Genomic DNA, 11706 nt, shown 5'->3' with positions numbered 1-11706 from the left:
CCTGTACCATGTTTACTGCTTAAGTTACTTGCTTGTGCTGTCACTCAGGTATGTGGCACTTCCAGGTTTCTGCAAACAGGTACCAAGTAAGCTGAGGCTCTGATATGCTTCAGAAATTACTCACTTAACCACTACAAAAATTACTTAGATTTGTCTGAACCCGAGCAAGTTGCTGCTGCAAAGTAAAGGGATCACTTCTGGCTCAGCTAGGTGCCTTTGGGTGCCTTGTCAGATTTCAACAGCACCCCGGATCCCACCTGCTGGGGCCCAAAGGAACAAGCTTGTCAGAGGTATGTGGATTCCCACACTCCAGCACCTACCCCTAAGGCACCTGTGCTCAGAGCAAAGCCTTTACAGATCATTAAATATAGATAGCTGCCATAAACCAGAGCCTTGCATTACTATCCCACGAAGTATCACTCCAGGAAGGAATGTCAGACCACTGAAGGCAATCATCAATTCCCAAGCCAATGGAATAAACTGCCAACCCCAAAGCTTGTGTGTTGCTGTTTTACAGATACTCTCCAGCTTTACACACCACTGTCACCCTGAAAAGGAAAGCCAGATCCTGCTGGCAGTGACTACCAGTCATTTATTATTCTACCCAGCGCTCAGCCTCCCCAGTTTACGTTAACCACCGGGACCGATACAACTCTGTGCTCAGCTGCAGGATTCCCATGCAGACTCTGACCCTTCTCCCCACACCCACCCCTTGCAGTGGGAGGAAGGATACAGACAAGGGTTGGCCGTGTCTCGGGGTCTGGATATCGAGGTGACCCCGAGAATGTAAAAATCCTTGTTCTCCCAGCCCCGCAGCCAGAGAAGGAGTCTGAATGCGCAGGGTCGGCTTCTCAAGGTTGTTTATTTTCTCTTATCTATAACATTCTCTCTCTGCCCTGCTGAGCTCTGTCCAGCAGGTCGGCCATGGCATTCTGTCTGCCCTCAGGGCGGTGTTTACATTTTATACAAAAAACTACGTGTACCGTGTTTACAATAACGTGCCAATATCTGTCATTGATGTTGGAGAGTGTGTCTCTACCTTAAAACAATAGAAAAGTGCCACCATCACAGCAAGACACGGAGGGCAAGAAGAAGGAGAAGAAGGTCAGGACACACCCAAATCCCTCCATCTTGTCCCCTGAACCCCATTCTAAAAAGCCCCAAAATTCCACTTTTTCACCCTGTGTGAATTCAACGACCACACTACTCAAACCCTTGTGGCTTGTAATTCCTCACACAAAGTTGGCAGCCTTTTCCATAAGCTAAAATCGAAGCCACAGGTGGTTTTGACTTTGTGCCAAGGTCTCCGAGCCCCCTGCCAGGGTCTGGAGACAACCAGGGCAGCCAGAGGGATGTCCTGGATTCCCACAGCTATGCAGCCTCATCCACGTGCAGTTCTCCAGCAACACCCTGCTGGTGTGCTGTCTTGGTTTGAAAGACAGGTGTCTGCTAGGGAAGGCAGGAGCCTCCCTTGGAATGGAAAATGTAAAATCTGACTGTCCTCCTCCAAAGCAGAGAGAGACACAGAGCGCTAGCAGCTTCCCCAGCCCATCCTTGTCCTTTACCTGCCCAGTTCTCGCCTTCAGAGAGAAACTCCCAGATAAGAGAAGTGCACTCAGATGCTCTCCTCCCCTGAGGCTTAGCCACTTTTTGTTTTCTCAAGTACCCAGTTGTTAATATTTCCTAGCAACTTAAGGGAAAAAAAAAATTCTATATTAATAAAAAGGAATAAAAAGAAACCTAAGCCCCAACACGTTCACACTACTGGGACTGATCAAAACACCCTCTCCACATCATTCACATAAGCTGCTAGTTCATCACTGAGGAGGAGCAGGAAAACTTCTTCCTTACCCTCCATCTGAGCTGCTTCTCTCAGCAGCTCAAGCAGCAGTTTGTGCAGAAGAGGCTTTGCTGGTTGTGGTTCTGTGGGCAGCAATATGAGAGGTAAGGCAGGAATTCCAACCTGTCCTGCCAGACCTTCTTGCCAACCACAGCACCGGCAACAATTTCAGCTCCAGTTCTTGCCACTCCAGCTTAAAAAGTACAACGAGGTTAAAAGAAAATGTTACAAATGCTCCACCTGAAGAGTGTACTTAGCCAGCTCTGCTCATTGTGCTCTGACCTTTCAGAAACAGGAGGAACAGGCACAAAGTCCCACTTGCACGTGTCACGTCATGCAGGTCACAGTGTCTCACTCCAGGTGCTACCCATTTTGATCTAATGTATCTAAAGGTCTTATTTTTCACTGCTACAATTTACTGACATCAGAAAAAACCAGATTTGGAAGAGGAAGGCTGTAAGGCTGCAATCTGTAGTGAGGACACAGCTCCCATGGTATTTTAGCTACATTCACTTTTTCTGCAGGGCTTTCCACACACCAGCATGAGAGGAGTGGGGGATCTGTAGCACTCTCCCAAATGAGGGAGCAGCAGGAGTACTGAAATGTGTACCATTCCAGCTCCATGCACTGAGCTGATCTCATCTGTGGCACAGACGCAGCCTATTTCTCAGAATGTGAGGGTGGATTCTGGGGGGAATTTATCCTGACAGTCACTACAACTGAGTGAGAATAACTGCAGAAAACCATGTGTTATAGTGACCCATGGAAAACTTAACTACTGGATCAGGACTCACAAAGCAGCTTGTAGCTGGCTGGCTGTGAGCAGCCTGAAAAGTGGGATCTGAGCAGGTATGTCTTCCTTACCTCCCACACTTCTCTCTCTCTCCCAAACAGATGCAGCTACCTGCTCTCCTCCCATTAAATCCCAGAGCTCGTGGAATTACATTAATTTGCACTTCTATTTCATCTTCCAAGAATCAGTGAGAAATCTGGAAGCAGATGTGCAATATCCAGAGGCTGAAGAGCCTCTAGGGCCGCACCCTGGTGCCACACAGTCCTGCCCAGAGCAGGACCTGGGCAAGCACAAGGTTTTTCAGAACAGAAGGAAAACTTCTTCAGGGGAAGATGTGGAGACAAGACAAGCTGCCTCAGTGTCTGAGCAGCAGGTCAGCAGATCCCCTGCCAGTACAATGAGTTAAAGCTTACTGCCAGCTGCACCAGCCATGCAGAAACTCACATTAAATATTACTACAGCTCAATAAGCACAGTCCTGCAGACCATTAGCAGAGGAAGGGGCAGAGATTCAGAATAAGCAAATAGGTTTTAGTGACACGTTCATCTCAGAGAAAGTCCAGGATGCTTCCTAGCACAAACAAGAGACACCATGAGCCAGTTCCTATTAGTCACTGTGCAAGGGAGGGAAATGTTGCTTGCAACAGCTCCCAGAAGCTGCCAGTGAAGCCACGTCTCTAGGATACAGATTTAGGCCACCAGAACTGAGCTGAGACAGCAGGAATGTCCCTCCTCTCTGCTCTCTTCTCCTCCCCCCCAGCACAGACCTGGAAGTCTGTGATCTGAAGCAGCTCAGAGAGAGGCAAACATCACCATTGTCCTTATTCCCCTTCTACTACCAAAGATGCAGAGATTCACAGCCACAGGAGCTGCACAGGAGCTGCTCGTGAGTGGCAACCAGCCAACCCAAAGGGACAAGAACTGCCACCTGGAAGGATCAAAGCATTTCAGCCAATTGTTCCCAGTTTCTCACTGCATCCCACACTTTCAGACAGATGTTCACAGGCTGAGATGCGACTTGCACTATCTCTAAGGGCTAAGTCCTGCAGTCAAAACACAAAAATGAAAGATACATTTGTGGCTCTACTGTTAGTTTTTCCAGCTTTCCTGAGCCAAAGCACATAATCTGCTCTGAATTGCTCTCATATTTTGGAGTTTGAGACTTCTATCCTTTCGCAACATGCCCTGTTCAAAAGACTCCTGGGATTCCCCTTCACAAGGAAACACAGACTACTTTTGAAAAGACATTTGTAAATTGATTTTCAAAGGGACATACTCCACAGCCGGATGTGGAACTGTGGAAGCCCTCTGGAAATCAGGCTGGATGTTCAAAGGGACACACTTTGCAGTCCTCTGGAAACCAGGCTGTTGGCTGAGTACAAGAGGAAAGTATCTGAAGATGCTTCCTGATTCAGCCAAAGAAATGGAAATGCAAACAGTACCAGGATCCACAACATAATCAAATAAATGAGCACGTAGGCAGGTTGGTGTACATGCAGGAACTAATTTAGCTGCATAAAAGCCAAGATTTGGATCCAGAAGGAATTATCTTCTTCACAACACATCAGAAATATAAGGGATTGCAAGAGGTCTGTGAAGGAAATGTCATAAAAAACTTATTTGTCTGCTACTTACAGTAGAGATCTCTGTTATTGGAACCTAAACAAGGCCAGATGCTTCCCTGTGCCAATTATACACAAACCCATGCTATGAACTCTGCAGTTACTGTGAGGAAACGTGCATCAAGGAATTGGTTCCAGACAGCAGATTTACAGGGATGAAGCTTTGCTTCTTTGGCATACGCACTGCCACAGGGGACAAAACATTTACCTGCTGATATATCTTGTTTCCAGTTGCCTTAGACTGGTGTTTTATAGCTCCCTGCAATGCTGCAGCTTTTCTGCCATGCTCTGTGCACAAGCACATTGATACCAGGGACAAGCATGCAATGGACCAAAGACCACCCCAGACCAAAGCTCAGCTGCCCATCTCTGGGCTCTGTGTGAAGGGGCAGAGCTGAGATGCAAGGGTTAGGATGGGGAGAAAAAGAAGGGATGGCCTTGGAAATAAAATTCAGTTTGAATGTGGAAAGAAATGGCTTGCAGCATGTCCATCAGACTGTGAGACACTCCACCGAGAAACACATCCAGGGACTGGGCACTCTGGATGTCCAGTCTAGTCTGGATGGCAAGTTCAAGGCACTGAGAGGTGTTCTGTGGGTCCTCAAGAAGCCCAGCCTGCCATGACCAGAGGTTGCAAATTGCAACTGTTGGCAGGAAGCACTGGAAGGAGCAGCTTTCAGCATGGTCCAAGAACTAGTCTGAGCTTTCAGGCAAAATAAATTTAGCTTTAGAAACAAGCTGATGTCTATATTGCCAAGACTCCCAGTTTAGCTGGAGCCCATTGTGTTACTGAGTCACTTTCTGCACTTGTGGGCCTGTCCACCTCCCCATTTCAACTCAGCTGTAAGAACTGGCTTGGAGATGAAACCTAGAGCCTGAGTTTTAGCTGGAGAGCAAGTGGGAGGGTGAGCAAGGGGGGAGGTGGAGGGAAAGCGGTGGCAGTGCAAATACAAAGACAGAGGATTTGGCTGGGTTTGATTTATAAGCAGGCTTGCTTTGGGCATTTCTCAAACATGTTTAAAATGCCCCATTGGGCTCTAGTTCAAACCTGAGTCTGCAGCCCCATCTTCTCCAGTAATTCATTGCCCTTGTAAAAAGGAGGAACAGAGAGAACTTGTTGGATTCAGGGAATCAAGTGTGCTGCATGTACAGCAGTACCCAAAGCAGTAGAAGGTTAGGTGTTGTTTTGTGGAATTTTTTTTTCCAAATTGTCTCCAAAGATTTGAATACAGCTCAAAAGCAGTTCATTCTCAGCTCCTAGGTGCAACACAGAGCCAAGAAACAAGTCAACATCCCTCTAGGAGCAAAGAGTATTTTGTGCATCATCAGAGACGCATAAACCCTTTGCAAACACCTATCAGATTAAATTCCTTGTTCCTCTAGGGAAATAGATGGGATTATATGCAAGTTCACAAATGAATTAAGCAAGGCTCCACAGTCGAGCTTCATCTCTGATGGAATTAATCTATTACTTTTGCTGACTTTTACAGAAGCTAAATACAGACCAAGCAAGTTACAGCTAACATCACTCAACTCTAGTTGCCAAATGAGGAGCAGCAGTGGTACTTACAACTCCATTTAACAGTGACACAGAGACCCTGTGACTTGCTAGCCCAACATCAGCCCAGTGAGCTCAGAGTAAAACTAGAGATCTCCCAGAACACTCCTCTTTGTTCAAGTCTAAGAGATTTCTGCTATGAAAAAGTAAGACAGGAAGAAAGCCTGTGGCAGCCTCAGACAGGATGCCCTGAAACCCAAGTAAGTTTATCCATGTGGTTAGCTTAGCAGGTAGATCCCAGGGAACACTCCCAGTAACAAATCCAAAGTGACTTCACTGACATGACTGCAAGTGAGATGCAGCTGCAGAACCAGGCCCCAAAAGCAACAAGCATTCACACCTTCAAGTCCAGGCAGAAAAATGATGCTCACCCCTAAATCTCCCCCAATAAAGCAGCAGAGAGTCCAGGCCAGCATCAATTCAAGAATCAGATGACTGCCAGTGTGTCTTTCAACCCCTTTAAACACACTGGCCTCTCTCTTTTCTCCACTATTTAAGAAACATGAACTGCCTTCTGTTCAGGAGAAGCTGTTCTGGATTAGCAGAGCTTGGCAAAGATCAGGAAGTAACTGTGCCAGCTTTCAAGCCTGCTGCCTTTAAGGCAGATGGCAGGGAAAGTACTCCAGCCTTGTCCCCCCAAACCACTTCTCCCAGCAAGCAGAGAAAACTCAAAAACAGGGAAAAAAAGTGAGCTATTTGTTGTGAGAAACAACGCTCACTTTTTAAATGTCAAAGTTATATTAAACCTTAACAAAATACAACAAAAGAACGGATTAAGGAAAAATACAGCGCTGGGAGCACGGACCCAAACCGCCATGTGCTCATTCACAAAATGACTGCTCTACCTTATATACCTTTGGTGTTGCATCAGCGACCCCTGGCCCCTCCCAAAGTCTTGTCAGTCAGCTCCTTTTCTGCTATCCATTGTGGAGATCATTTTCTTACATCTTGACTGGAGGCCAAGTGTTGCCATGCCTCAACTTACAGTAACAAGCCTGCCCTCCTCCCAAATGCCTGGACTGCCAAGGCCATCTAGTGAGGGGAAAGGGGACTATGGGAGAATGTATCACAATAACATAACCAGGTGAAAAACGCCAATCACTTGTTTTAAAATTTTAAAAGTTTAATCGTAATAAAATAGTTATAAAAATAGTAGTAAAAACTAGAGCAATAAGAATTTGGACAATGAGAGTTAGGACAATAAAGGACAATAAAAAGCAAAGAATTACGGACGTCTGGATGCTTTCCTTCTTGAAAGCATGGCTCACTAACAAAGGATTAACCTTTAAAAGCAATAGCCTGTTGCATATTCATGTATCTCATACATGATGAATAAATTCTTTTCAAACAAAGGGTGTTTTCTGGTTATCGTCAACTTCTTCCCCTTAATCCTGGTAGCTCCTTAAAAACAGAAAGGATGTGGAGGAATGTTTGTCTTTTCCCATAAGGAGGCAGTAACTCTTAGATGTCTTGTTGCTGTTACCTCTATGCGAAGAATTTCTTGATTATCTCATCCCTTTTTTGAGCTAGTTAAAATAATATCTTACATCGCATTGTTTCTATTATAACATTATGTTATAACCTAAAACTATATCTACCACACTGCTTAAAAAGGATTAATACAGTACTACACAATAACTGTCCAACATAACATGTATAATATTCAATTTAATATTTGTAAAGAGCCAATCATTTAATATGCATTTTTCACACTTCTCTTAGCATACACATAATATTCATGTCTTAATTGTGAGAGCCAACCATCTCATTACCTATCTATAACGCTGTGAAGCCCTAATTTCAGTGCAGGAGACAGCCTCTGTCTGGGGTGCCCTGCTCTGTCGTGGGTGTGCTTGTCTCCCCACAGGAGAGCAAAGCCTGTGGCACTGCCAGAATCTACAGGCTCAGAACAAAGGCACAGATTACACTGAAATTTTTATATGTTGAGTTACAACCAGGAGGAGATGCCCTGCCCCTTCAAGTCAATAATGCTGCCACCATGAAAAAAAATCATCACTGCTAGTGGCTGTGCTGAACTGAACTTTTATGAGAAAGTAAATCCCTATGGAGCCGCTGGAAGGACAGAATTCCCAGGTGCTACAGACCCATACCTGAAGACAAGAGCTGCAGGTGCAGAGCATCCTCTGGTTCCCACCAGCAGAACTGCTCTGCCATTTCCACATCAGGTCTTCCAGGGGCAGTTGCAGTCCCTGGGGGTTCAGTTCATCCCGGGAAGGCAGATCACACCCAGCTGCTGGCAGCTCAGGACTCCTGAGCTGTGAAAGGCAGTGTCCAGTTGCGGTGGGATCCCTATCACACACAATTGCCTTGTTCTTGCAGGAGGAGGGCACCATTCCTGGCTCTAAGCAACCAAAATTAAACCTTTGAAGCTTGTTTTCCCAACCTTTTTCTGTCTGTATTTTCTCCTGTTAATGGTGTAGTACTGCGGTTATTAATCTTTTCAGGTTTTCAATGCTATAAAAGCATGACTCAATAGCCGTGCTCAGAGCTCGAAAAGCTTCCCTTAGGTGCTGCAGAGGACGGTCAATGACAGCACAGCGGACGAGAGAGTCATAAATAACATTCAGCTGGGTGCTAGTGCAGACAGTTGTAGCTCACGCCTGAAGCACACTGCTATCAATGGGACAATTTACAAACTCACACGTGGTTAAGCTTTGCTGAAATGTATCCTGGACTGGGGGTCAATGGAAAGTCTTTTGCTGACTTCACTTAGAGCCGGATTAAGCACTTACGCTGTCTCCTCCATACTCCTGAATTATTCATTACGGGCCAGACACTGCAATCCATACTCACACTGCACTTAATCTGTCCTTTAAATTGACTTGCATTAGTCTGAGTCACAAGCACCGCAGCCTTTCTCTTTAACAGCCTCACTGAAGGCAGCAGAGCTATTCACGAAATGAGGTGCTGCTCTGAAAGAGGAGACGAGGATCCAGCCCTTAGCAAAGCATCGGTAAGGACAGGTGTTGGAGTCCAGGCCATCCCTCTGGCTGCCCTGGCTGTCTCGGAGACCTTGGCACAAAGTCAAAAACACCTGTGGCTTCGATTTTAGTCCATGGAAAAGGCTACCAGGTCTGTAAGAGGAATTACAAGCCACAAGGGTTTGAGTACTGTGATATTTGAATTAACATAGGGTGGAAAAGTAGAATTTTGGGGCTTTTTAGAATGTAGTTCAGGGGGTCAAGATGGAGGGATTTGGGCGTGTCTTGACCTTCTTCTCCTTCATCTTGTCCTCCATGTCTTGCTGTGATGGTGACACTTCTATTGGTTTAAGGTAGAGACACACTGTCCAACATAGATGATAGGTATTGGCACGTTATCGTAAACAGATTATACATAACTTTTGATATAAAAGGTAAACATTGCCCAAGAGGGCAGGCAGACTGCCATGGCTTCCTTTCTGGACAGACCTCAGCAGGTCAGAGAAAGAATGTTCTAGATAAGGAAAAATAAACAACCTTGAGACCTCGGTCCTACGCACTCCAGACTTCTTTGGCTGCACGGACTAGGAAACAGGGACTTTTACACTCTTGGGGTCCTGACAGGCTGACCCCGAGAGACAGGAGTGAGAGAAAATTCACCCTGGTAAAGGTACAGCAAGATGAATGAACTCAGGTAAATCTGTGTTAAATCAATCATTTAAAGAGATAGCCTGTTCTGCGGTATCACGGGGGAAGATTAAGTGAGTTCTAGAAACTAATATTTCACTGCTCAAACTTCATCACGAGGTCTGAAAACACATTCCCGGGCCGCTGGCCACACATTCACAGAGCAGAAGGACAGTTTTCACACACACCTCGTGAGGACCGCTTACCTCTCTAAAGAGAAACAGCGAGGTGTGTGGCAAGGAAGAAGGCAAAGGACATCTGCTGCTCTTCTTGACTGGCACAAAAGCAATAGAAAGTGCACAGGACTGCTGTTGCCAAAGAGGCAAGAAGCACTCACTCAGCAGAAACTCCTTCCTCTGCCAAGCTCGCAGCTCCCAGGCCCTCAGGCCACACTGCTTGCTCTGATCCTGAAATCCCCTCCAGCTGTTCAAATCACAGATAAACTCGCATCACGGGAGGGCTGATTACCTGTACGTTTCACCACTAAGCCCAAATTTATAGTCTGATACCTCTAAACAAACAATGGATTAAAAAAATAAGCCAATTGGGTAAGTAAAAGGAGAAATATTTTGCACTACACTGAGAAATATAATGGGGTTTGATTTTTTAGAATGAATGAATTTGTTCAGTTCTCATTTATGTTAGTGCTTGATAAGATTAGAGGATTAAACCAATTGTATGGTAAATACTTTGTGCTGAAGAGATCTTCTGCCAGGATTTTCTGCATGTTGGCATGCACAGAAACCACAGCAGCGTTACCCAGAGACCCTGCGACTCACAGAAGGACCTGTTCAAACTCCAGAAATAAAAATCACAGCTTATCCAGATTTTCCATATGCACCAGGGTATGAACTTCTATCCCGCTCTGGTTTCACTCAAGCTTATTTATTAAGTACTCATACCCAACAGGCAGGTCTTTGTATAAGCAGCACTTATCTTGGAGCACTGGCATCATGAGAGGATTACAGATGTGCTGTGGTTTTTCTGGATGCAAAATGTTAACACCGTGTGCATACCCTCTCCCTGTGCCAAACTGTAATGCACCCATCCTATCACTCTCGTGTGATTTGATTACATACACGCACATCACAGCCACCCCATAAACTCCTGCAAAATACAGCCTGTCAACAACACTTCATTTGCAGTTCAGAAATTACAGATACAGAAGGGGTCAGAGTTTTCCTGTAACCTAACTGCTTCTTCTGTTGGCGTGACAAAGGCGTTTGTGATGTTTAATTCATTAATGCTGAAAAAATACAAGATCTTGGGAGGCACAGCAAGGACACATTAGATATTGAAAGAATTTTTAGCACCTAGCAAACACATTTCCCCCAAACATCTAAAAACTATCAGCAATTTCAACAGTGTGAAATCCCTCATTTATGTGCCCCCAAATTACAAAGAACCAGTCAGATATTGCCATCTTGACTCCCTGTAAGTGCCCTATTCTATGGTAAGGAACAACATGCACAACAAGGGTATTTGTCAATATAGCTGAAAACACTACACTACAGCCAGTGAGGGAAATCTGGACAGAGTATAAGTGACTTCAGCTTATGTTTGGGGTTGTGGCTTGGGGTTTTTTCCTGCCCCTGAGGATGAATTTGCCCTGTACATTGCAGAAACTGAATCACAGTCGTCACCACTGTGGGCAGTTGGAGATTGGATGATGCTGATGCTTCTTCCCAAATGCCAGTCCAGTTCTCACATACTACACTGCTACACACTGCTCTGGGCCATTGGTCCCTTAGCTTTCCCCTTGTGCCTCTAAGTGAAAGGGACACAAACGCTGATGGGTAGTTTCCCCTTGAATCATTTTCCTGTTAGACAAGCTTTCTCTCTCTGTAGAGCAATATCTTCCCCAGGGGAATACTGCAGGTATTCACAGGGACAGCAGGAAGAAAGGAAGAATGGATCTTTTATCATATTAAGCATTTCCATTCCATCTTTGTTGTCTTTTTCACTAGCTCAGTTCTGTTTTATTCCAGGCTTAGGGAATCAAGCTATAAGGCTCCAAGGGGTAAAGAGACTAGCTTGATGACTCTAACCTCTAAAGATGCATCCAGGGTGATAAAAGAAGTGAAACATCTTCCTTCAATACAGTTGTTGTGTTGCTAGGTTTCCATCTAGATACACAGTCTAAAAGAGCAATTAAAGCAAGCTGGTGCTGTGGATTCTATCTTTATCAACACTTCACAAGGTTACTGGCGAGAAAGAGGGAAAAATATTGTCCCCAAGCAAAGTTGTTCTGATGAGAGCAGACAG

The sequence above is a fragment of the Anomalospiza imberbis genome, chromosome 23 (assembly GCF_031753505.1).
Source record: "Anomalospiza imberbis isolate Cuckoo-Finch-1a 21T00152 chromosome 23, ASM3175350v1, whole genome shotgun sequence".
Lineage (NCBI taxonomy): Eukaryota > Metazoa > Chordata > Aves > Passeriformes > Viduidae > Anomalospiza > Anomalospiza imberbis.
This window is presented reverse-complemented; position numbering follows the sequence as displayed.